This window comes from Pituophis catenifer, unplaced genomic scaffold (assembly GCF_029215685.1).
Source record: "Pituophis catenifer annectens isolate HBS135680 unplaced genomic scaffold, rPitCat1.0.hap2 SCAF_29, whole genome shotgun sequence".
Classification (NCBI taxonomy): Eukaryota; Metazoa; Chordata; class Lepidosauria; order Squamata; family Colubridae; genus Pituophis; species Pituophis catenifer.
In genome coordinates this window covers 227,794-254,226 of record NW_027256909.1, presented here as the reverse complement: position 1 = coordinate 254,226, position 26,433 = coordinate 227,794, and positions in this window count along the sequence as shown.

The window sequence follows — 26,433 nt, the reverse complement described above, 5'->3', positions numbered from 1 at the left end:
ATCATTTTTCCTGACCGCGGAGTCACACGTTTTCTTCTCCAGGCACCAAAAAGGCTCGATTTTTAAAAAGGGGAAGCAAAACCATTTTTAGACATGGAATTTCATCCCGAAACTCATCCTGGTGTCTGTTTTTGCATTTGGTTTCAAACAAAAAATTTGGCTTCAAAAAACATTTTGGTTCCCGAGCATCCTTTTTCCTGACCGCGGAGTAACGCGTTTTCTTCTCCAGGCACCAAAAATGCTCGATTTTTAAAAAGGAAAAGCAACACCATTTTTAGAAATGGAATTTCATCCTGAAACTCATCCTGGTGTCCGTTTCTGCATTTGCTTTCAAACAAGAAATTTGGCTTCAAAATACATTTTGGTTCCTGGGCAGCATTTTCCTGACCGTGGAGTCACGCGTTTTCTTCTCCAGGCACCAAAAAGGCTCGATTTTTAAAAGGGGGAAGCAACACCATTTTTAGACATGGAATTTCATCCCGAAACTTATTCTGGTGTCTGTTTTTGCATTTGGTTTCAAACAAAAAATTTGGCTTCAAAAAACATTTTGGTTCCTGAGCATAATTTTTCTGACCGGGTTTGACGCGTTTTCTTCTCCAGGCACCAAAAAGGCTTGATTTTTTAAAAGTGGAAGCAACACCATTTTTAGACATGGAATTTAATCCCGAAACTCATCCTGGTGTCCGTTTTTGCATTTGGTTTCAAAAAAAAAATTGGCTTCAAAAAACATTTTGGTTCCTGGGCAACACTTTCCTGACCGCAGAGTCACGCGTTTTCTTCTCCAGTCACCAAAAAGGCTCAATATTTAAAAAGGGGAAGCAACACCATTTTTAGACGTGGAATTTCATCCTGAAACTCATCCTGGTGTCTGTTTTTGCATTTGGTTTCAAAGAAAAAATTAGGCTTCCAAAAAGGTTTTGGTTCCTGGGCATCATTTTTCCTGACCGTGGAGTCACACGTTTTCTTCTCCAGGCACCAAAAAGGCTCGATTTTTTAAAAGGGGAAGCAACACCATTTTTAGACATGGAATTTCATCCTGAAACTCATCCTGATGTCTGTTTTTGCATTTGGTTTCAAACAAAAAATTTGGCTTCAAAAAACATTTTGGTTCCCGAGCATCCTTTTTCCTGACCGCGGAGTAACGCGTTTTCTTCTCCAGGCACCAAAAGGGCTCAATTTTTAAAAAGGAAAAGCAACACCATTTTTAGAAATGGAATTTCATCCTGAAACTCATCCTGGTGTCCGTTTTTGCATTTGCTTTCAAACAAGAAATTTGGCTTCAAAATACATTTTGGTTCCTGGGCAGCATTTTCCTGACCGTGGAGTCACGCGTTTTCTTCTCCAGGCACCAAAAAGGCTCGATTTTTAAAAGGGGGAAGCAACACCATTTTTAGACATGGAATTTCATCCCGAAACTCATTCTGGTGTCTGTTTTTGCATTTGGTTTCAAACAAAAAATTTGGCTTCAAAAAACATTTTGGTTCCTGAGCATAATTTTTCTGACCGGGTTTGACGCGTTTTCTTCTCCAGGCACCAAAAAGGCTTGATTTTTTAAAAGTGGAAGCAACACCATTTTTAGACATGGAATTTCATCCCGAAACTCATCCTGGTGTCCGTTTTTGCATTTGGTTTCAAAAAAAAAAATTGGCTTCAAAAAACATTTTGGTTCCTGGGCATCATTTTTCCTGACCGCGGAGTCACACGTTTTCTTCTCCAGGCACCAAAAAGGCTCGATTTTTAAAAGGGGGAAGCAACACCATTTTTAGACATGGAATTTCGTCCCGAAACTCATTCTGGTGTCTGTTTTTGCATTTGGTTTCAAACAAAAAATTTGGCTTCAAAAAACATTTTGGTTCCCGAGCATCCTTTTTCCTGACCGCGGAGTAACGCGTTTTCTTCTCCAGGCACCAAAAAGGCTCGATTTTTAAAAAGGAAAAGCAACACCATTTTTAGAAATGGAATTTCATCCTGAAACTCATCCTGGTGTCCGTTTTTGCATTTGCTTTCAAACAAGAAATTTGGCTTCAAAATACATTTTGGTTCCTGGGCAGCATTTTCCTGACCGTGGAGTCACGCGTTTTCTTCTCCAGGCACCAAAAAGGCTCGATTTTTAAAAGGGGGAAGCAACACCATTTTTAGACATGGAATTTCGTCCCGAAACTCATTCTGGTGTCTGTTTTTGCATTTGGTTTCAAACAAAAAATTTGGCTTCAAAAAACATTTTGGTTCCTGAGCATAATTTTTCTGACCGGGTTTGACGCGTTTTCTTCTCCAGGCACCAAAAAGGCTTGATTTTTTAAAAGTGGAAGCAACACCATTTTTAGACATGGAATTTCATCCCGAAACTCATCCTGGTGTCCGTTTTTGCATTTGGTTTCAAAAAAAAAATTGGCTTCAAAAAACATTTTGGTTCCTGGGCAACACTTTCCTGACCGCAGAGTCACGCGTTTTTTTCTCCAGTCACCAAAAAGGCTCAATATTTAAAAAGGGGAAGCAACACCATTTTTAGACGTGGAATTTCATCCTGCAACTCATCCTGGTGTCTGTTTTTGCATTTGGTTTCAAACAAAAAATTAGGCTTCCAAAAAGGTTTTGGTTCCTGGGCATCATTTTTCCTGACCGCGGAGTCACACGTTTTCTTCTCCAGGCACCAAAAAGGCTCGATTTTTAAAAAGGGGAAGCAACACCATTTTTAGACATGGAATTTCATCCTGAAACTCATCCTGTTGTCTGTTTTTGCATTTGGTTTCAAAAAAAAAAATTGGCTTCAAAAAACATTTTGGTTCCTGGGCAACACTTTCCTGACCGCAGAGTCACGCGTTTTCTTCTCCAGTCACCAAAAAGGCTCAATATTTAAAAAGGGGAAGCAACACCATTTTTAGACATGGAATTTCATCCTGAAACTCATCCTGGTGTCTGTTTTTGCATTTGGTTTCAAACAAAAAATTAGGCTTCCAAAAAGGTTTTGGTTCCTGGGCATCATTTTTCCTGACCGTGGAGTCACACGTTTTCTTCTCCAGGCACCAAAAAGGCTCGATTTTTAAAAAGGGGAAGCAACACCATTTTTAGATGTGGAATTTCATCCTGAAACTCATCCTGGTGTCTGTTTTTGCATTTGGTTTCAAACAAAAAATTTGGCTTCAAAAAACATTTTGGTTCCCGAGCATCCTTTTTCCTGACCGCGGAGTAACGCGTTTTCTTCTCCAAGCACCAAAAGGGCTCGATTTTTAAAAAGGAAAAGCAACACCATTTTTAGAAATGGAATTTCATCCTGAAACTCATCCTGGTGTCCGTTTTTGCATTTTTCCTGACCGCAGAGTCACGCGTTTTCTTCTCCAGTCACCAAAAAGGCTCAATATTTAAAAAGGGGAAGCAACACCATATTATGACGTGGAATTTCATCCTGAAACTCATCCTGGTGTCTGTTTTTGCATTTGGTTTCAAACAAAAAATTAGGCTTCCAAAAAGGTTTTGGTTCCTGGGCATCATTTTTCCTGACCGTGGAGTCACACGTTTTCTTCTCCAGGCACCAAAAAGGCTCGATTTTTAAAAAGGGGAAGCAACACCATTTTTAGACATGGAATTTCATCCTGAAACTCATCCTGGTGTCTGTTTTTGCATTTGGTTTCAAACAAAAAATTAGGCTTCCAAAAAGGTTTTGGTTCCTGGGCATCATTTTTCCTGACCGTGGAGTAACCCGTTTTCTTCTCAAGGCACCAAAAGGGCTCGATTTTTAAAAAGGAAAAGCAACACCATTTTTAGAAATGGAATTTCATCCTGAAACTCATCCTGGTGTCCGTTTTTGCATTTGCTTTCAAACAAGAATTTTGGCTTCAAAATACATTTTGGTTCCTGGGCAGCATTTTCCTGACCGTGGAGTCACGCGTTTTCTTCTCCAGGCACCAAAAAGGCTCGATTTTTAAAAGGGGGAAGCAACACCATTTTTAGACATGGAATTTCATCCCGAAACTCATTCTGGTGTCTGTTTTTGCATTTGGTTTCAAACAAAAAATTTGGCTTCAAAAAACATTTTGGTTCCTGAGCGTAATTTTTCTGACCGGGTTTGACGCGTTTTCTTCTCCAGGCACCAAAAAGGCTTGATTTTTTAAAAGTGGAAGCAACACCATTTTTAGACATGGAATTTCATCCCGAAACTCATCCTGGTGTCCGTTTTTGCATTTGGTTTCAAAAAAAAAAATTGGCTTCAAAAAACATTTTGGTTCCTGGGCAACACTTTCCTGACCGCAGAGTCACGCGTTTTCTTCTCCAGTCACCAAAAAGGCTCAATATTTAAAAAGGGGAAGCAACACCATTTTTAGACGTGGAATTTCATCCTGAAACTCATCCTGGTGTCTGTTTTTGCATTTGGTTTCAAACAAAAAATTAGGCTTCCAAAAAGGTTTTGGTTCCTGGGCATCATTTTTCCTGACCGTGGAGTCACACGTTTTCTTCTCCAGGCACCAAAAAGGCTCGATTTTTAAAAAGGGGAAGCAACACCATTTTTAGACATGGAATTTCATCCTGAAACTCATCCTGTTGTCTGTTTTTGCATTTGGTTTCAAACAAAAAATTTGGCTTCAAAAAACATTTTGGTTCCTGAGCATCGTTTTTCCTGACCGCAGAGTCAAGCGTTTTCTTCTCCAGGCACCAAAAAGGCTCGATTTTAAAAAGGGGAAGCAACACCATTTTTAGACATGGAATTTCATCCCGAAACTCATCCTGGTGTCTGTTTTTGCATTTGGTTTCAAACAAAAAATTTGGCTTCAAAAAACTTTTTTGTTTCTGAGCATCATTTTTCCTGACCGCGGTGTCACGCGTTTTCTTCTCCAGGCACCAAAAAGGCTCGATTTTAAAAACTGGAAGCAACACCATTTTTAGACATGGAATTTCATCCTGAAACTCATCCTGGTGTCCGTTTTTGCATTTGGTTTCAAAAAAAAAAATTGGCTTCAAAAAACATTTTGGTTCCTGGGCAACACTTTCCTGACCGCAGAGTCACGCGTTTTCTTCTCCAGGCACCAAAAAAGCTCGATTTTTAAAAAGGGGAAGCAACACCATTTTTAGATGTGGAATTTCATCCTGAAACTCATCCTGGTGTCTGTTTTTGCATTTGGTTTCAAACAAAAAATTTGGCTTCAAAAAACATTTTGGTTCCCGAGCATCCTTTTTCCTGACCGCGGAGTAACGCGTTTTCTTCTCCAGGCACCAAAAGGGCTCGATTTTTAAAAAGGAAAAGCAACACCATTTTTAGAAATGGAATTTCATCCTGAAACTCATCCTGGTGTCCGTTTTTGCATTTTTCCTGACCGCAGAGTCACGCGTTTTCTTCTCCAGTCACCAAAAAGGCTCAATATTTAAAAAGGGGAAGCAACACCATTTTATGACGTGGAATTTCATCCTGAAACTCATCCTGGTGTCTGTTTTTGCATTTGGTTTCAAACAAAAAATTAGGCTTCCAAAAAGGTTTTGGTTCCTGGGCATCATTTTTCCTGACCGTGGAGTCACACGTTTTCTTCTCCAGGCACCAAAAAGGCTCGATTTTTAAAAAGGGGAAGCAACACCATTTTTAGACATGGAATTTCATCCTGAAACTCATCCTGGTGTCTGTTTTTGCATTTGGTTTCAAACAAAAAATTTGGCTTCAAAAAACATTTTGGTTCCCGAGCATCCTTTTTCCTGACCGCGGAGTAACGCGTTTTCTTCTCCAGGCACCAAAAGGGCTCGATTTTTAAAAAGGAAAAGCAACACCATTTTTAGAAATGGAATTTCATCCTGAAACTCATCCTGGTGTCCGTTTTTGCATTTGCTTTCAAACAAGAATTTTGGCTTCAAAATACATTTTGGTTCCTGGGCAGCATTTTCCTGACCGTGGAGTCACGCGTTTTCTTCTCCAGGCACCAAAAAGGCTTGATTTTTTAAAAGTGGAAGCAACACCATTTTTAGACATGGAATTTCATCCTGAAACTCATCCTGGTGTCTGTTTTTGCATTTGGTTTCAAACAAAAAATTTGGCTTCAAAAAACATTTTGGTTCCCGAGCATCCTTTTTCCTGACCGCGGAGTAACGCGTTTTCTTCTCCAGGCACCAAAAGGGCTCGATTTTTAAAAGGGGGAAGCAACACCATTTTTAGACATGGAATTTCATCCCGAAACTCATTCTGGTGTCTGTTTTTGCATTTGGTTTCAAACAAAAAATTTGGCTTCAAAAAACATTTTGGTTCCTGAGCGTAATTTTTCTGACCGGGTTTGACGCGTTTTCTTCTCCAGGCACCAAAAAGGCTTGATTTTTTAAAAGTGGAAGCAACACCATTTTTAGACATGGAATTTCATCCCGAAACTCATCCTGGTGTCCGTTTTTGCATTTGGTTTCAAAAAAAAAAATTGGCTTCAAAAAACATTTTGGTTCCTGGGCAACACTTTCCTGACCGCAGAGTCACGCGTTTTCTTCTCCAGTCACCAAAAAGGCTCAATATTTAAAAAGGGGAAGCAACACCATTTTTAGACGTGGAATTTCATCCTGAAACTCATCCTGGTGTCTGTTTTTGCATTTGGTTTCAAACAAAAAATTAGGCTTACAAAAAGGTTTTGGTTCCTGGGCATCATTTTTCCTGACCGCGGAGTCACACGTTTTCTTCTCCAGGCACCAAAAAGGCTCGATTTTTAAAAAGGGGAAGCAACACCATTTTTAGACATGGAATTTCATCCCGAAACTCATCCTGGTGTCTGTTTTTGCATTTGGTTTCAAACAAAAAATTTGGCTTCAAAAAACTTTTTTGTTTCTGAGCATCATTTTTCCTGACCGCGGTGTCACGCGTTTTCTTCTCCAGGCACCAAAAAGGCTCGATTTTAAAAACTGGAAGCAACACCATTTTTAGACATGGAATTTCATCCTGAAACTCATCCTGGTGTCCGTTTTTGCATTTGGTTTCAAAAAAAAAAAATTGGCTTCAAAAAACATTTTGGTTCCTGGGCAACACTTTCCTGACCGCAGAGTCACGCGTTTTCTTCTCCAGGCACCAAAAAAGCTCGATTTTTAAAAAGGGGAAGCAACACCATTTTTAGATGTGGAATTTCATCCTGAAACTCATCCTGGTGTCTGTTTTTGCATTTGGTTTCAAACAAAAAATTTGGCTTCAAAAAACATTTTGGTTCCCGAGCATCCTTTTTCCTGACCGCGGAGTAACGCGTTTTCTTCTCCAGGCACCAAAAGGGCTCGATTTTTAAAAAGGAAAAGCAACACCATTTTTAGAAATGGAATTTCATCCTGAAACTCATCCTGGTGTCCGTTTTTGCATTTTTCCTGACCGCAGAGTCACGCGTTTTCTTCTCCAGTCACCAAAAAGGCTCAATATTTAAAAAGGGGAAGCAACACCATTTTATGACGTGGAATTTCATCCTGAAACTCATCCTGGTGTCTGTTTTTGCATTTGGTTTCAAACAAAAAATTAGGCTTCCAAAAAGGTTTTGGTTCCTGGGCATCATTTTTCCTGACCGTGGAGTCACACGTTTTCTTCTCCAGGCACCAAAAAGGCTCGATTTTTAAAAAGGGGAAGCAACACCATTTTTAGACATGGAATTTCATCCTGAAACTCATCCTGGTGTCTGTTTTTGCATTTGGTTTCAAACAAAAAATTTGGCTTCAAAAAACATTTTGGTTCCCGAGCATCCTTTTTCCTGACCGCGGAGTAACGCGTTTTCTTCTCCAGGCACCAAAAGGGCTCGATTTTTAAAAAGGAAAAGCAACACCATTTTTAGAAATGGAATTTCATCCTGAAACTCATCCTGGTGTCCGTTTTTGCATTTGCTTTCAAACAAGAATTTTGGCTTCAAAATACATTTTGGTTCCTGGGCAGCATTTTCCTGACCGTGGAGTCACGCGTTTTCTTCTCCAGGCACCAAAAAGGCTCGATTTTTAAAAGGGGGAAGCAACACCATTTTTAGACATGGAATTTCATCCCGAAACTCATTCTGGTGTCTGTTTTTGCATTTGGTTTCAAACAAAAAATTTGGCTTCAAAAAACATTTTGGTTCCTGAGCGTAATTTTTCTGACCGGGTTTGACGCGTTTTCTTCTCCAGGCACCAAAAAGGCTTGATTTTTTAAAAGTGGAAGCAACACCATTTTTAGACATGGAATTTCATCCCGAAACTCATCCTGGTGTCCGTTTTTGCATTTGGTTTCAAAAAAAAAAATTGGCTTCAAAAAACATTTTGGTTCCTGGGCAACACTTTCCTGACCGCAGAGTCACGCGTTTTCTTCTCCAGTCACCAAAAAGGCTCAATATTTAAAAAGGGGAAGCAACACCATTTTTAGACGTGGAATTTCATCCTGAAACTCATCCTGGTGTCTGTTTTTGCATTTGGTTTCAAACAAAAAATTAGGCTTCCAAAAAGGTTTTGGTTCCTGGGCATCATTTTTCCTGACCGTGGAGTCACACGTTTTCTTCTCCAGGCACCAAAAAGGCTCGATTTTTAAAAAGGGGAAGCAACACCATTTTTAGACATGGAATTTCATCCTGAAACTCATCCTGTTGTCTGTTTTTGCATTTGGTTTCAAACAAAAAATTTGGCTTCAAAAAACATTTTGGTTCCTGAGCATCGTTTTTCCTGACCGCAGAGTCAAGCGTTTTCTTCTCCAGGCACCAAAAAGGCTCGATTTTAAAAAGGGGAAGCAACACCATTTTTAGACATGGAATTTCATCCCGAAACTCATCCTGGTGTCTGTTTTTGCATTTGGTTTCAAACAAAAAATTTGGCTTCAAAAAACTTTTTTGTTTCTGAGCATCATTTTTCCTGACCGCGGTGTCACGCGTTTTCTTCTCCAGGCACCAAAAAGGCTCGATTTTAAAAACTGGAAGCAACACCATTTTTAGACATGGAATTTCATCCTGAAACTCATCCTGGTGTCCGTTTTTGCATTTGGTTTCAAAAAAAAAAATTGGCTTCAAAAAACATTTTGGTTCCTGGGCAACACTTTCCTGACCGCAGAGTCACGCGTTTTCTTCTCCAGGCACCAAAAAAGCTCGATTTTTAAAAAGGGGAAGCAACACCATTTTTAGACAATGGAATTTCATCCCGAAACTCATCCTGGTGTCTGTTTTTGCATTTGGTTTCAAACAAAAAATTTGGCTTCAAAAAACATTTTGGTTCCTGAGCATAATTTTTCTGACCGGGTTTGACGCGTTTTCTTCTCCAGGCACCAAAAAGGCTCGATTTTTAAAAAGGGGAAGCAACACCATTTTTAGACATGGAATTTCATCCCGAAACTCATCCTGGTGTCTATTTTTGCATTTGGTTTCAAACAAAAAATTTGGCTTCAAAAAACATTTTGGTTCCTGAGTATCGTTTTTCCTGACCGCAGAGTCAAGCGATTTCTTCCCCAGGCACCAAAAAGGCTCGATTTTAAAAAGGGGAAGCAACACCATTTTTAGACATGGAATTTCATCCTGAAACTCATCCTGGTGTCTGGTTTTGCATTTGGTTTCAAACAAAAAATTTGGCTTCAAAAAACATTTTGGTTTCTGAGCATCATTTTTCCTGACCGCGGTGTCACGCGTTTTCTTCTCCAGGCACCAAAAAGGCTCGATTTTTAAAAAGGGGAAGCAACACCATTTTTAGACATGGAATTTCATCCTGAAACTCATCCTGTTGTCTGTTTTTGCATTTGGTTTCAAACAAAAAATTTGGCTTCAAAAAACATTTTGGTTCCCGAGCATCGTTTTTCCTGACCGCAGAGTCAAGCGTTTTCTTCCCCAGGCACCAAAAAGGCTCAATTTTTAAAAAGGGGAAGCAACACCATTTTTAGACATGGAATTTCATCCTGAAACTCATCCTGTTGTCTGTTTTTGCATTTGGTTTCAAACAAAAAATTTGGCTTCAAAAAACATTTTGGTTCCCGAGCATCGTTTTTCCTGACCGCAGAGTCAAGCGTTTTCTTCTCCAGGCACCAAAAAGGCTCGATTTTAAAAAGGGGAAGCAACACCATTTTTAGACATGGAATTTCATCCCGAAACTCATCCTGGTGTCTGTTTTTGCATTTGGTTTCAAACAAAAAATTTGGCTTCCAAAAACTTTTTTGTTTCTGAGCATCATTTTTCCTGACCGCGGTGTCACGCGTTTTCTTCTCCAGGCACCAAAAAGGCTCGATTTTAAAAACTGGAAGCAACACCATTTTTAGACATGGAATTTCATCCTGAAACTCATCCTGGTGTCCGTTTTTGCATTTGGTTTCAAAAAAAAAAATTGGCTTCAAAAAACATTTTGGTTCCTGGGCAACACTTTCCTGACCGCAGAGTCACGCGTTTTCTTCTCCAGGCACCAAAAAAGCTCGATTTTTAAAAAGGGGAAGCAACACCATTTTTAGACAATGGAATTTCATCCCGAAACTCATCCTGGTGTCTGTTTTTGCATTTGGTTTCAAACAAAAAATTTGGCTTCAAAAAACATTTTGGTTCCTGAGCATAATTTTTCTGACCGGGTTTGACGCGTTTTCTTCTCCAGGCACCAAAAAGGCTCGATTTTTAAAAAGGGAAAGCAACACCATTTTTAGACCTGGAATTTCATCCCGAAACTCATCCTGGTGTCTATTTTTGCATTTGGTTTCAAACAAAAAATTTGACTTCAAAAAACATTTTGGTTCCTGAGTATCGTTTTTCCTGACCGCAGAGTCAAGCGATTTCTTCCCCAGGCACCAAAAAGGCTCGATTTTAAAAAGGGGAAGCAACACCATTTTTAGACATGGAATTTCATCCCGAAACTCATCCTGGTGTCTGTTTTTGCATTTGGTTTCAAACAAAAAATTTGGCTTCAAAAAACATTTTGGTTTCTGAGCATCATTTTTCCTGACCGCGGTGTCACGCGTTTTCTTCTCCAGGCACCAAAAAGGCTCGATTTTTAAAAAGGGGAAGCAACACCATTTTTAGACGTTGAATTTCATTCTGAAACTCATCCTGTTGTCTGTTTTTGCATTTGGTTTCAAACAAAAAATTTGGCTTCAAAAAACATTTTGTTTCCCGAGCATCGTTTTTCCTGACCGCAGAGTCAAGCGTTTTCTTCCCCAGGCACCAAAAAGGCTCGATTTTAAAAAGGGAAGCAACACCATTTTTGGACATGGAATTTCATCCCGAAACTCATCCTGGTGTCCGTTTTTGCATTTGGTTTCAAAAAAAAAATTGGCTTCAAAAAACATTTTGGTTCCTGGGCAACACTTTCCTGACCGCAGAGTCACGCGTTTTCTTCTCCAGGCACCAAAAAAGCTCGATTTTTAAAAAGGGGAAGCAACACCATTTTTAGACAATGGAATTTCATCCCGAAACTCATTCTGGTGTCTGTTTTTGCATTTGGTTTCAAACAAAAAATTTGGCTTCAAAAAACATTTTGGTTCCTGAGCATAATTTTTCTGACCGGGTTTGACGCGTTTTCTTCTCCAGGCACCAAAAAGGCTTGATTTTTTAAAAGTGGAAGCAACACCATTTTTAGACATGGAATTTCATCCCGAAACTCATCCTGGTGTCCGTTTTTGCATTTGGTTTCAAAAAAAAAATTGGCTTCAAAAAACATTTTGGTTCCTGGGCAACACTTTCCTGACCGCAGAGTCACGCGTTTTTTTCTCCAGTCACCAAAAAGGCTCAATATTTAAAAAGGGGAAGCAACACCATTTTTAGACGTGGAATTTCATCCTGCAACTCATCCTGGTGTCTGTTTTTGCATTTGGTTTCAAACAAAAAATTAGGCTTCCAAAAAGGTTTTGGTTCCTGGGCATCATTTTTCCTGACCGCGGAGTCACACGTTTTCTTCTCCAGGCACCAAAAAGGCTCGATTTTTAAAAAGGGGAAGCAACACCATTTTTAGACATGGAATTTCATCCTGAAACTCATCCTGTTGTCTGTTTTTGCATTTGGTTTCAAAAAAAAAAATTGGCTTCAAAAAACATTTTGGTTCCTGGGCAACACTTTCCTGACCGCAGAGTCACGCGTTTTCTTCTCCAGTCACCAAAAAGGCTCAATATTTAAAAAGGGGAAGCAACACCATTTTTAGACGTGGAATTTCATCCTGAAACTCATCCTGGTGTCTGTTTTTGCATTTGGTTTCAAACAAAAAATTAGGCTTCCAAAAAGGTTTTGGTTCCTGGGCATCATTTTTCCTGACCGTGGAGTCACACGTTTTCTTCTCCAGGCACCAAAAAGGCTCGATTTTTAAAAAGGGGAAGCAACACCATTTTTAGATGTGGAATTTCATCCTGAAACTCATCCTGGTGTCTGTTTTTGCATTTGGTTTCAAACAAAAAATTTGGCTTCAAAAAACATTTTGGTTCCCGAGCATCCTTTTTCCTGACCGCGGAGTAACGCGTTTTCTTCTCCAGGCACCAAAAGGGCTCGATTTTTAAAAAGGAAAAGCAACACCATTTTTAGAAATGGAATTTCATCCTGAAACTCATCCTGGTGTCCGTTTTTGCATTTTTCCTGACCGCAGAGTCACGCGTTTTCTTCTCCAGTCACCAAAAAGGCTCAATATTTAAAAAGGGGAAGCAACACCATTTTATGACGTGGAATTTCATCCTGAAACTCATCCTGGTGTCTGTTTTTGCATTTGGTTTCAAACAAGAAATTAGGCTTCCAAAAAGGTTTTGGTTCCTGGGCATCATTTTTCCTGACCGTGGAGTCACACGTTTTCTTCTCCAGGCACCAAAAAGGCTCGATTTTTAAAAAGGGGAAGCAACACCATTTTTAGACATGGAATTTCATCCTGAAACTCATCCTGGTGTCTGTTTTTGCATTTGGTTTCAAACAAAAAATTTGGCTTCAAAAAACATTTTGGTTCCCGAGCATCCTTTTTCCTGACCGCGGAGTAACGCGTTTTCTTCTCCAGGCACCAAAAGGGCTCGATTTTTAAAAAGGAAAAGCAACACCATTTTTAGAAATGGAATTTCATCCTGAAACTCATCCTGGTGTCCGTTTTTGCATTTGCTTTCAAACAAGAATTTTGGCTTCAAAATACATTTTGGTTCCTGGGCAGCATTTTCCTGACCGTGGAGTCACGCGTTTTCTTCTCCAGGCACCAAAAAGGCTCGATTTTTAAAAGGGGGAAGCAACACCATTTTTAGACATGGAATTTCATCCCGAAACTCATTCTGGTGTCTGTTTTTGCATTTGGTTTCAAACAAAAAATTTGGCTTCAAAAAACATTTTGGTTCCTGAGCATAATTTTTCTGACCGGGTTTGACGCGTTTTCTTCTCCAGGCACCAAAAAGGCTCGATTTTTAAAAAGGGGAAGCAACACCATTTTTAGACATGGAATTTCATCCCGAAACTCATCCTGGTGTCTATTTTTGCATTTGGTTTCAAACAAAAAATTTGGCTTCAAAAAACATTTTGGTTCCTGAGTATCGTTTTTCCTGACCGCAGAGTCAAGCGATTTCTTCCCCAGGCACCAAAAAGGCTCGATTTTAAAAAGGGGAAGCAACACCATTTTTAGACATGGAATTTCATCCTGAAACTCATCCTGGTGTCTGTTTTTGCATTTGGTTTCAAACAAAAAATTTGGCTTCAAAAAACATTTTGGTTTCTGAGCATCATTTTTCCTGACCGCGGTGTCACGCGTTTTCTTCTCCAGGCACCAAAAAGGCTCGATTTTTAAAAAGGGGAAGCAACACCATTTTTAGACATGGAATTTCATCCTGAAACTCATCCTGTTGTCTGTTTTTGCATTTGGTTTCAAACAAAAAATTTGGCTTCAAAAAACATTTTGGTTCCCGAGCATCGTTTTTCCTGACCGCAGAGTCAAGCGTTTTCTTCCCCAGGCACCAAAAAGGCTCGATTTTTAAAAAGGGGAAGCAACACCATTTTTAGACATGGAATTTCATCCTGAAACTCATCCTGTTGTCTGTTTTTGCATTTGGTTTCAAACAAAAAATTTGGCTTCAAAAAACATTTTGGTTCCCGAGCATCGTTTTTCCTGACCGCAGAGTCAAGCGTTTTCTTCTCCAGGCACCAAAAAGGCTCGATTTTAAAAAGGGGAAGCAACACCATTTTTAGACATGGAATTTCATCCCGAAACTCATCCTGGTGTCTGTTTTTGCATTTGGTTTCAAACAAAAAATTTGGCTTCCAAAAACTTTTTTGTTTCTGAGCATCATTTTTCCTGACCGCGGTGTCACGCGTTTTCTTCTCCAGGCACCAAAAAGGCTCGATTTTAAAAACTGGAAGCAACACCATTTTTAGACATGGAATTTCATCCTGAAACTCATCCTGGTGTCCGTTTTTGCATTTGGTTTCAAAAAAAAAAATTGGCTTCAAAAAACATTTTGGTTCCTGGGCAACACTTTCCTGACCGCAGAGTCACGCGTTTTCTTCTCCAGGCACCAAAAAAGCTCGATTTTTAAAAAGGGGAAGCAACACCATTTTTAGACAATGGAATTTCATCCCGAAACTCATCCTGGTGTCTGTTTTTGCATTTGGTTTCAAACAAAAAATTTGGCTTCAAAAAACATTTTGGTTCCTGAGCATAATTTTTCTGACCGGGTTTGACGCGTTTTCTTCTCCATGCACCAAAAAGGCTCGATTTTTAAAAAGGGAAAGCAACACCATTTTTAGACCTGGAATTTCATCCCGAAACTCATCCTGGTGTCTATTTTTGCATTTGGTTTCAAACAAAAAATTTGACTTCAAAAAACATTTTGGTTCCTGAGTATCGTTTTTCCTGACCGCAGAGTCAAGCGATTTCTTCCCCAGGCACCAAAAAGGCTCGATTTTAAAAAGGGGAAGCAACACCATTTTTAGACATGGAATTTCATCCCGAAACTCATCCTGGTGTCTGTTTTTGCATTTGGTTTCAAACAAAAAATTTGGCTTCAAAAAACATTTTGGTTTCTGAGCATCATTTTTCCTGACCGCGGTGTCACGCGTTTTCTTCTCCAGGCACCAAAAAGGCTCGATTTTTAAAAAGGGGAAGCAACACCATTTTTAGACGTTGAATTTCATTCTGAAACTCATCCTGTTGTCTGTTTTTGCATTTGGTTTCAAACAAAAAATTTGGCTTCAAAAAACATTTTGTTTCCCGAGCATCGTTTTTCCTGACCGCAGAGTCAAGCGTTTTCTTCCCCAGGCACCAAAAAGGCTCGATTTTAAAAAGGGAAGCAACACCATTTTTGGACATGGAATTTCATCCCGAAACTCATCCTGGTGTCCGTTTTTGCATTTGGTTTCAAAAAAAAAATTGGCTTCAAAAAACATTTTGGTTCCTGGGCAACACTTTCCTGACCGCAGAGTCACGCGTTTTCTTCTCCAGGCACCAAAAAAGCTCGATTTTTAAAAAGGGGAAGCAACACCATTTTTAGACAATGGAATTTCATCCCGAAACTCATTCTGGTGTCTGTTTTTGCATTTGGTTTCAAACAAAAAATTTGGCTTCAAAAAACATTTTGGTTCCTGAGCATAATTTTTCTGACCGGGTTTGACGCGTTTTCTTCTCCAGGCACCAAAAAGGCTTGATTTTTTAAAAGTGGAAGCAACACCATTTTTAGACATGGAATTTCATCCCGAAACTCATCCTGGTGTCCGTTTTTGCATTTGGTTTCAAAAAAAAAATTGGCTTCAAAAAACATTTTGGTTCCTGGGCAACACTTTCCTGACCGCAGAGTCACGCGTTTTTTTCTCCAGTCACCAAAAAGGCTCAATATTTAAAAAGGGGAAGCAACACCATTTTTAGACGTGGAATTTCATCCTGAAACTCATCCTGGTGTCTGTTTTTGCATTTGGTTTCAAACAAAAAATTAGGCTTCCAAAAAGGTTTTGGTTCCTGGGCATCATTTTTCCTGACCGCGGAGTCACACGTTTTCTTCTCCAGGCACCAAAAAGGCTCGATTTTTAAAAAGGGGAAGCAACACCATTTTTAGACATGGAATTTCATCCTGAAACTCATCCTGTTGTCTGTTTTTGCATTTGGTTTCAAAAAAAAAAATTGGCTTCAAAAAACATTTTGGTTCCTGGGCAACACTTTCCTGACCGCAGAGTCACGCGTTTTCTTCTCCAGTCACCAAAAAGGCTCAATATTTAAAAAGGGGAAGCAACACCATTTTTAGACGTGGAATTTCATCCTGAAACTCATCCTGGTGTCTGTTTTTGCATTTGGTTTCAAACAAAAAATTAGGCTTCCAAAAAGGTTTTGGTTCCTGGGCATCATTTTTCCTGACCGTGGAGTCACACGTTTTCTTCTCCAGGCACCAAAAAGGCTCGATTTTTAAAAAGGGGAAGCAACACCATTTTTAGATGTGGAATTTCATCCTGAAACTCATCCTGGTGTCTGTTTTTGCATTTGGTTTCAAACAAAAAATTTGGCTTCAAAAAACATTTTGGTTCCCGAGCATCCTTTTTCCTGACCGCGGAGTAACGCGTTTTCTTCTCCAGGCACCAAAAGGGCTCGATTTTTAAAAAGGAAAAGCAACACCATTTTTAGAAATGGAATTTCATCCTGAAACTCATCCTGGTGTCCGTTTTTGCATTTTTCCTGACCGCAGAGTCACGCGTTTTCTTCTCCAGTCACCAAAAAGGCTCAATATTTAAAAAGGGGAAGCAACACCATATTATGACGTGGAATTTCATCCTGAAACTCATCCTGGTGTCTGTTTTTGCATTTGGTTTCAAACAAAAAATTAGGCTTCCAAAAAGGTTTTGGTTCCTGGGCATCATTTTTCCTGACCGTGGAGTCACACGTTTTCTTCTCCAGGCACCAAAAAGGCTCGATTTTTAAAAAGGGGAAGCAACACCATTTTTAGACATGGAATTTCATCCTGAAACTCATCCTGGTGTCTGTTTTTGCATTTGGTTTCAAACAAAAAATTAGGCTTCCAAAAAGGTTTTGGTTCCTGGGCATCATTTTTCCTGACCGTGGAGTAACCCGTTTTCTTCTCCAGGCACCAAAAAGGCTCGATTTTTAAAAGGGGGAAGCAACACCATTTTTAGACATGGAATTTCATCCCGAAACTCATTCTGGTGTCTGTTTTTGGATTTGGTTTCAAACAAAAAATTTGGCTTCAAAAAACATTTTGGTTCCTGAGCGTAATTTTTCTGACCGGGTTTGACGCGTTTTCTTCTCCAGGCACCAAAAAGGCTTGATTTTTTAAAAGTGGAAGCAACACCATTTTTAGACATGGAATTTCATCCCGAAACTCATCCTGGTGTCCGTTTTTGCATTTGGTTTCAAACAAAAAATTAGGCTTCCAAAAAGTTTTTGGTTCCTGGGCATCATTTTTCCTGACCGTGGAGTCACACGTTTTCTTCTCCAGGCACCAAAAAGGCTCGATTTTTAAAAAGGGGAAGCAACACCATTTTTAGACATGGAATTTCATCCTGAAACTCATCCTGTTGTCTGTTTTTGCATTTGGTTTCAAACAAAAAATTTGGCTTCAAAAAACATTTTGGTTCCTGAGCATCGTTTTTCCTGACCGCAGAGTCAAGCGTTTTCTTCTCCAGGCACCAAAAAGGCTCGATTTTAAAAAGGGGAAGCAACACCATTTTTAGACATGGAATTTCATCCCGAAACTCATCCTGGTGTCTGTTTTTGCATTTGGTTTCAAACAAAAAATTTGGCTTCAAAAAACTTTTTTGTTTCTGAGCATCATTTTTCCTGACCGCGGTGTCACGCGTTTTCTTCTCCAGGCACCAAAAAGGCTCGATTTTAAAAACTGGAAGCAACACCATTTTTAGACATGGAATTTCATCCTGAAACTCATCCTGGTGTCCGTTTTTGCATTTGGTTTCAAAAAAAAAAATTGGCTTCAAAAAACATTTTGGTTCCTGGGCAACACTTTCCTGACCGCAGAGTCACGCGTTTTCTTCTCCAGGCACCAAAAAAGCTCGATTTTTAAAAAGGGGAAGCAACACCATTTTTAGATGTGGAATTTCATCCTGAAACTCATCCTGGTGTCTGTTTTTGCATTTGGTTTCAAACAAAAAATTTGGCTTCAAAAAACATTTTGGTTCCCGAGCATCCTTTTTCCTGACCGCGGAGTAACGCGTTTTCTTCTCCAGGCACCAAAAGGGCTCGATTTTTAAAAAGGAAAAGCAACACCATTTTTAGAAATGGAATTTCATCCTGAAACTCATCCTGGTGTCCGTTTTTGCATTTTTCCTGACCACAGAGTCACGCGTTTTCTTCTCCAGTCACCAAAAAGGCTCAATATTTAAAAAGGGGAAGCAACACCTTTTTATGACGTGGAATTTCATCCTGAAACTCATCCTGGTGTCTGTTTTTGCATTTGGTTTCAAACAAAAAATTAGGCTTCCAAAAAGGTTTTGGTTCCTGGGCATCATTTTTCCTGACCGTGGAGTCACACGTTTTCTTCTCCAGGCACCAAAAAGGCTCGATTTTTAAAAAGGGGAAGCAACACCATTTTTAGACATGGAATTTCATCCTGAAACTCATCCTTGTGTCTGTTTTTGCATTTGGTTTCAACCAAAAAATTTGGCTTCAAAAAACATTTTGGTTCCCGAGCATCCTTTTTCCTGACCGCGGAGTAACGCGTTTTCTTCTCCAGGCACCAAAAGGGCTCGATTTTTAAAAAGGAAAAGCAACACCATTTTTAGAAATGGAATTTCATCCTGAAACTCATCCTGGGGTCCGTTTTTGCATTTGCTTTCAAACAAGAATTTTGGCTTCAAAATACATTTTGGTTCCTGGGCAGCATTTTCCTGACCGTGGAGTCACGCGTTTTCTTCTCCAGGCACCAAAAAGGCTCGATTTTTAAAAGGGGGAAGCAACACCATTTTTAGACATGGAATTTCATCCCGAAACTCATTCTGGTGTCTGTTTTTGCATTTGGTTTCAAACAAAAAATTTGGCTTCAAAAAACATTTTGGTTCCTGAGCGTAATTTTTCTGACCGGGTTTGACGCGTTTTCTTCTCCAGGCACCAAAAAGGCTTGATTTTTTAAAAGTGGAAGCAACACCATTTTTAGACATGGAATTTCATCCCGAAACTCATCCTGGTGTCCGTTTTTGCATTTGGTTTCAAAAAAAAAAATTGGCTTCAAAAAACATTTTGGTTCCTGGGCAACACTTTCCTGACCGCAGAGTCACGCGTTTTCTTCTCCAGTCACCAAAAAGGCTCAATATTTAAAAAGGGGAAGCAACACCATTTTTAGACGTGGAATTTCATCCTGAAACTCATCCTGGTGTCTGTTTTTGCATTTGGTTTCAAACAAAAAATTAGGCTTCCAAAAAGGTTTTGGTTCCTGGGCATCATTTTTCCTGACCGTGGAGTCACACGTTTTCTTCTCCAGGCACCAAAAAGGCTCGATTTTTAAAAAGGGGAAGCAACACCATTTTTAGACATGGAATTTCATCCTGAAACTCATCCTGTTGTCTGTTTTTGCATTTGGTTTCAAACAAAAAATTTGGCTTCAAAAAACATTTTGGTTCCTGAGCATCGTTTTTCCTGACCGCAGAGTCAAGCGTTTTCTTCTCCAGGCACCAAAAAGGCTCGATTTTAAAAAGGGGAAGCAACACCATTTTTAGACATGGAATTTCATCCCGAAACTCATCCTGGTGTCTGTTTTTGCATTTGGTTTCAAACAAAAAATTTGGCTTCAAAAAACTTTTTTGTTTCTGAGCATCATTTTTCCTGACCGCGGTGTCACGCGTTTTCTTCTCCAGGCACCAAAAAGGCTCGATTTTAAAAACTGGAAGCAACACCATTTTTAGACATGGAATTTCATCCTGAAACTCATCCTGGTGTCCGTTTTTGCATTTGGTTTCAAAAAAAAAAATTGGCTTCAAAAAACATTTTGGTTCCTGGGCAACACTTTCCTGACCGCAGAGTCACGCGTTTTCTTCTCCAGGCACCAAAAAAGCTCGATTTTTAAAAAGGGGAAGCAACACCATTTTTAGACAATGGAATTTCATCCCGAAACTCATCCTGGTGTCTGTTTTTGCATTTGGTTTCAAACAAAAAATTTGGCTTCAAAAAACATTTTGGTTCCTGAGCATAATTTTTCTGACCGGGTTTGACGCGTTTTCTTCTCCAGGCACCAAAAAGGCTCGATTTTTAAAAAGGGGAAGCAACACCATTTTTAGACATGGAATTTCATCCCGAAACTCATCCTGGTGTCTATTTTTGCATTTGGTTTCAAACAAAAAATTTGGCTTCAAAAAACATTTTGGTTCCTGAGTATCGTTTTTCCTGACCGCAGAGTCAAGCGATTTCTTCCCCAGGCACCAAAAAGGCTCGATTTTAAAAAGGGGAAGCAACACCATTTTTAGACATGGAATTTCATCCTGAAACTCATCCTGGTGTCTGTTTTTGCATTTGGTTTCAAACAAAAAATTTGGCTTCAAAAAACATTTTGGTTTCTGAGCATCATTTTTCCTGACCGCGGTGTCACGCGTTTTCTTCTCCAGGCACCAAAAAGGCTCGATTTTTAAAAAGGGGAAGCAACACCATTTTTAGACATGGAATTTCATCCTGAAACTCATCCTGTTGTCTGTTTTTGCATTTGGTTTCAAACAAAAAATTTGGCTTCAAAAAACATTTTGGTTCCCGAGCATCATTTTTCCTGACCGCAGAGTCAAGCGTTTTCTTCCCCAGGCACCAAAAAGGCTCGATTTTTAAAAAGGGGAAGCAACACCATTTTTAGACATGGAATTTCATCCTGAAACTCATCCTGTTGTCTGTTTTTGCATTTGGTTTCAAACAAAAAATTTGGCTTCAAAAAACATTTTGGTTCCCGAGCATCGTTTTTCCTGACCGCAGAGTCAAGCGTTTTCTTCTCCAGGCACCAAAAAGGCTCGATTTTAAAAAGGGGAAGCAACACCATTTTTAGACATGGAATTTCATCCCGAAACTCATCCTGGTGTCTGTTTTTGCATTTGGTTTCAAACAGAAAATTTGGCTTCAAAAAACTTTTTTGTTTCTGAGCATCATTTTTCCTGACCGCGGTGTCACGCGTTTTCTTCTCCAGGCACCAAAAAGGCTCGATTTTAAAAACTGGAAGCAACACCATTTTTAGACATGGAATTTCATCCTGAAACTCATCCTGGTGTCCGTTTTTGCATTTGGTTTCAAAAAAAAAAATTGGCTTCAAAAAACATTTTGTTTCCCGAGCATCGTTTTTCCTGACCGCAGAGTCAAGCGTTTTCTTCCCCAGGCACCAAAAAGGCTCGATTTTAAAAAGGGAAGCAACACCATTTTTGGACATGGAATTTCATCCCGAAACTCATCCTGGTGTCCGTTTTTGCATTTGGTTTCAAAAAAAAAAATTGGCTTCAAAAAACATTTTGGTTCCTGGGCAACACTTTCCTGACCGCAGAGTCACGCGTTTTCTTCTCCAGGCACCAAAAAAGCTCGATTTTTAAAAAGGGGAAGCAACACCATTTTTAGACAATGGAATTTCATCCCGAAACTCATCCTGGTGTCTGTTTTTGCATTTGGTTTCAAACAAAAAATTTGGCTTCAAAAAACATTTTGGTTCCTGAGCATAATTTTTCTGACCGGGTTTGAGGCGTTTTCTTCTCCAGGCACCAAAAAGGCTCGATTTTTAAAAAGGGGAAGCAACACCATTTTTAGACATGGAATTTCATCCCGAAACTCATCCTGGTGTCTATTTTTGCATTTGGTTTCAAACAAAAAATTTGGCTTCAAAAAACATTTTGGTTCCTGAGTATCGTTTTTCCTGACCGCAGAGTCAAGCGATTTCTTCCCCAGGCACCAAAAAGGCTCGATTTTAAAAAGGGGAAGCAACACCATTTTTAGACATGGAATTTCATCCCGAAACTCATCCTGGTGTCTGTTTTTGCATTTGGTTTCAAACAAAAAATTTGGCTTCAAAAAACATTTTGGTTTCTGAGCATCATTTTTCCTGACCACGGTGTCACGCGTTTTCTTCTCCAGGCACCAAAAAGGCTCGATTTTTAAAAAGGGGAAGCAACACCATTTTTAGACATGGAATTTCATCCTGAAACTCATCCTGTTGTCTGTTTTTGCATTTGGTTTCAAACAAAAAATTTGGCTTCAAAAAACATTTTGGTTCCCGAGCATCGTTTTTCCTGACCGCAGAGTCAAGCGTTTTCTTCCCCAGGCACCAAAAAGGCTCGATTTTTAAAAAGGGGAAGCAACACCATTTTTAGACATGGAATTTCATCCTGAAACTCATCCTGTTGTCTGTTTTTGCATTTGGTTTCAAACAAAAAATTTGGCTTCAAAAAACATTTTGGTTCCCGAGCATCGTTTTTCCTGACCGCAGAGTCAAGCGTTTTCTTCCCCAGGCACCAAAAAGGCTCGATTTTAAAAAGGGGAAGCAACACCATTTTTAGACATGGAATTTCATCCCGAAACTCATCCTGGTGTCTGTTTTTGCATTTGGTTTCAAACAAAAAATTTGGCTTCAAAAAACTTTTTTGTTTCTGAGCATCATTTTTCCTGACCGCGGTGTCACGCGTTTTCTTCTCCAGGCACCAAAAAGGCTCGATTTTAAAAACTGGAAGCAACACCATTTTTAGACATGGAATTTCATCCTGAAACTCATCCTGGTGTCCGTTTTTGCATTTGGTTTCAAAAAAAAAAATTGGCTTCAAAAAACATTTTGGTTCCTGGGCAACACTTTCCTGACCGCAGAGTCACGCGTTTTCTTCTCCAGGCACCAAAAAGGCTCGATTTTTAAAAAGGGAAAGCAACACCATTTTTAGACATGGAATTTCATCCCGAAACTCATCCTGGTGTCTATTTTTGCATTTGGTTTCAAACAAAAAATTTGGCTTCAAAAAACATTTTGGTTCCTGAGTATCGTTTTTCCTGACCGCAGAGTCAAGCGATTTCTTCCCCAGGCACCAAAAAGGCTCGATTTTAAGAAGGGGAATCAACACCATTTTTAGACATGGAATTTCATCCCGAAACTCATCCTGTTGTCTGTTTTTGCATTTGGTTTCAAACAAAAAATTTGGCTTCAAAAAACATTTTGGTTTCTGAGCATCATTTTTCCTGACCGCGGTATCACGCGTTTTCTTCTCCAGGCACCAAAAAGGCTCGATTTTTAAAAAGGGGAAGCAACACCATTTTTAGACGTTGAATTTCATTCTGAAACTCATCCTGTTGTCTGTTTTTGCATTTGGTTTCAAACAAAAAATTTGGCTTCAAAAAACATTTTGTTTCCCGAGCATCGTTTTTCCTGACCGCAGAGTCAAGCGTTTTCTTCCCCAGGCACCAAAAAGGCTCGATTTTAAAAAGGGAAGCAACACCATTTTTGGACATGGAATTTCATCCCGAAACTCATCCTGGTGTCTGTTTTTGCATTTGGTTTCAAACAAAAAATTTGGCTTCAAAAAACATTTTGGTTCCTGAGCATAATTTTTCTGACCGGGTTTGACGCGTTTTCTTCTCCAGGCACCAAAAAGACTCGATTTTTAAAAAGAGGAAGCAACACCATTTTTAGACGTGGAATTTCATCCTGAAACTCATCCTGGTGTCTGTTTTTGCATTTGGTTTCAAACAAAAAATTTGGCTTCAAAAAACATTTTGGTTCCCGAGCATCGTTTTTCCTGACCGCAGAGTCACGCGTTTTCTTCCCCAGGCACCAAAAAGGCTCGATTTTAAAAAGGGGAAGCAACACCATTTTTAGACATGGAATTTCACCCCGAAACTCATCCTGGTGTCTGTTTTTGCATTTGGTTTCAAACAAAAAATTTGGCTTCAAAAAACATTTTGGTTCCTGAGCATAATTTTTCTGACCGGGTTTGACGCGTTTTCTTCTCCAGGCACCAAAAAAGCTCGATTTTTAAAACGGGGAAGCAACACCATTTTTAGACAATGGAATTTCATCCCGGAACTCATCCTGGTGTCTGTTTTTGCATTTGGTTTCAAACAAAAAATTTGGCTTCAAAAAACATTTTGGTTCCTGAGCATAATTTTTCTGACCGGGTTTGACGCGTTTTCTTCTCCAGGCACCAAAAAGACTCGATTTTTAAAAAGAGGAAGCAACACCATTTTTAGACGTGGAATTTCATCCTGAAACTCATCCTGTTGTCTGTTTTTGCATTTGGTTTCAAACAAAAAATTTGGCTTCAAAAAACATTTTGGTTCCCGAGCATCGTTTTTCCTGACCGCAGAGTCAAGCGTTTTCTTCCCCAGGCACCAAAAAGGCTCGATTTTAAAAAGGGGAAGCAACACCATTTTTAGACATGGAATTTCATCCCGAAACTCATCCTGGTGTCTGTTTTTGCATTTGGTTTCAAACAAAAAATTTGGCTTCAAAAAACATTTTGGTTCCTGAGCATAATTTTTCTGACCGGGTTTGACGCGTTTTCTTCTCCAGGCACCAAAAAAGCTCGATTTTTAAAAAGGGAAAGCAACACCATTTTTAGACATGGAATTTCATCCCGAAAATCATCCTGGTGTCTGTTTTTGCATTTGGTTTCAAACAAAAAATTTGGCTTCAAAAAACATTTTGGTTCCTGAGCATCATTTTTCCTGACCGCGGTGTCACGCGTTTTCTTCTCCAGGCACCAAAAAGGCTCGATTTTTAAAAAGGGCAAGCAACACCATTTTTAGACGTGGAATTTCATCCTGAAACTCATCCTGTTGTCTGTTTTTGCATTTGGTTTCAAACAAAAAATTTGGCTTCAAAAAACATTTTGTTTCCCGAGCATCGTTTTTCCTGACCGCAGAGTCAAGCGTTTTCTTCCCCAGGCACCAAAAAGGCTCGATTTTAAAAAGGGAAGCAACACCATTTTTGGACATGGAATTTCATCCCGAAACTCATCCTGGTGTCCGTTTTTGCATTTGGTTTCAAAAAAAAAAATTGGCTTCAAAAAACATTTTGGTTCCTGGGCAACACTTTCCTGACCGCAGAGTCACGCGTTTTCTTCTCCAGGCACCAAAAAAGCTCGATTTTTAAAAAGGGGAAGCAACACCATTTTTAGACAATGGAATTTCATCCCGAAACTCATCCTGGTGTCTGTTTTTGCATTTGGTTTCAAACAAAAAATTTGGCTTCAAAAAACATTTTGGTTCCTGAGCATAATTTTTCTGACCGGGTTTGAGGCGTTTTCTTCTCCAGGCACCAAAAAGACTCGATTTTTAAAAAGGGGAAGCAACACCATTTTTAGACATGGAATTTCATCCCGAAACTCATCCTGGTGTCTATTTTTGCATTTGGTTTCAAACAAAAAATTTGGCTTCAAAAAACATTTTGGTTCCTGAGTATCGTTTTTCCTGACCGCAGAGTCAAGCGATTTCTTCCCCAGGCACCAAAAAGGCTCGATTTTAAAAAGGGGAAGCAACACCATTTTTAGACATGGAATTTCATCCCGAAACTCATCCTGGTGTCTGTTTTTGCATTTGGTTTCAAACAAAAAATTTGGCTTCAAAAAACATTTTGGTTTCTGAGCATCATTTTTCCTGACCACGGTGTCACGCGTTTTCTTCTCCAGGCACCAAAAAGGCTCGATTTTTAAAAAGGGGAAGCAACACCATTTTTAGACATGGAATTTCATCCTGAAACTCATCCTGGTGTCCGTTTTTGCATTTGGTTTCAAAAAAAAAAATTGGCTTCAAAAAACATTTTGGTTCCTGGGCAACACTTTCCTGACCGCAGAGTCACGCGTTTTCTTCTCCAGGCACCAAAAAAGCTCAATTTTTAAAAAGGGGAAGCAACACCATTTTTAGACAATGGAATTTCATCCCGAAACTCATCCTGGTGTCTGTTTTTGCATTTGGTTTCAAACAAAAAATTTGGCTTCAAATAACATTTTGGTTCCTGAGCATAATTTTTCTGACCGGGTTTGACGCGTTTTCTTCTCCAGGCACCAAAAAGGCTCGATTTTTAAAAAGGGAAAGCAACACCATTTTTAGACATGGAATTTCATCCCGAAACTCATCCTGGTGTCTATTTTTGCATTTGGTTTCAAACAAAAAATTTGGCTTCAAAAAACATTTTGGTTCCTGAGTATCGTTTTTCCTGACCGCAGAGTCAAGCGATTTCTTCCCCAGGCACCAAAAAGGCTCGATTTTAAGAAGGGGAATCAACACCATTTTTAGACATGGAATTTCATCCCGAAACTCATCCTGTTGTCTGTTTTTGCATTTGGTTTCAAACAAAAAATTTGGCTTCAAAAAACATTTTGGTTTCTGAGCATCATTTTTCCTGACCGCGGTGTCACGCGTTTTCTTCTCCAGGCACCAAAAAGGCTCGATTTTTAAAAAGGGGAAGCAACACCATTTTTAGACGTTGAATTTCATTCTGAAACTCATCCTGTTGTCTGTTTTTGCATTTGGTTTCAAACAAAAAATTTGGCTTCAAAAAACATTTTGTTTCCCGAGCATCGTTTTTCCTGACCGCAGAGTCAAGCGTTTTCTTCCCCAGGCACCAAAAAGGCTCGATTTTAAAAAGGGAAGCAACACCATTTTTGGACATGGAATTTCATCCCGAAACTCATCCTGGTGTCTGTTTTT